This window comes from Etheostoma spectabile, chromosome 9, assembly GCF_008692095.1.
Source record: "Etheostoma spectabile isolate EspeVRDwgs_2016 chromosome 9, UIUC_Espe_1.0, whole genome shotgun sequence".
Taxonomy (NCBI): domain Eukaryota; kingdom Metazoa; phylum Chordata; class Actinopteri; order Perciformes; family Percidae; genus Etheostoma; species Etheostoma spectabile.
Window position 1 is genome coordinate 7110791 of NC_045741.1, and position 311 is coordinate 7111101.

The following is a 311-nucleotide window of genomic DNA, read 5'->3' on the forward strand; positions in this document are numbered from 1 at the left end:
TTTTAGTAGTTGTAACACAAAAAATCCATCTTGTCAGGTTTCAAGTAATGCATTTATGAATGAACTACCAGCGAACTGCACCCATCACCGCCTGATGAGGAGCTACCAAAATAACAAAGGCGGACAAGATCGACAATAGTTTATCCATTATTGGGCTATAATTTTTTGAAAGTGCCTGCCCTTTTCCAAAAAGTTTCCATTGACGGCTTCTCAGATACTTTTGTGTTTACAACCTTCTGGCGCCAGGTTATCATAGTTTAGGAATTGAGTATCCACTCGCTGGATGAAATAGTCTACATTTGACTCCCCCC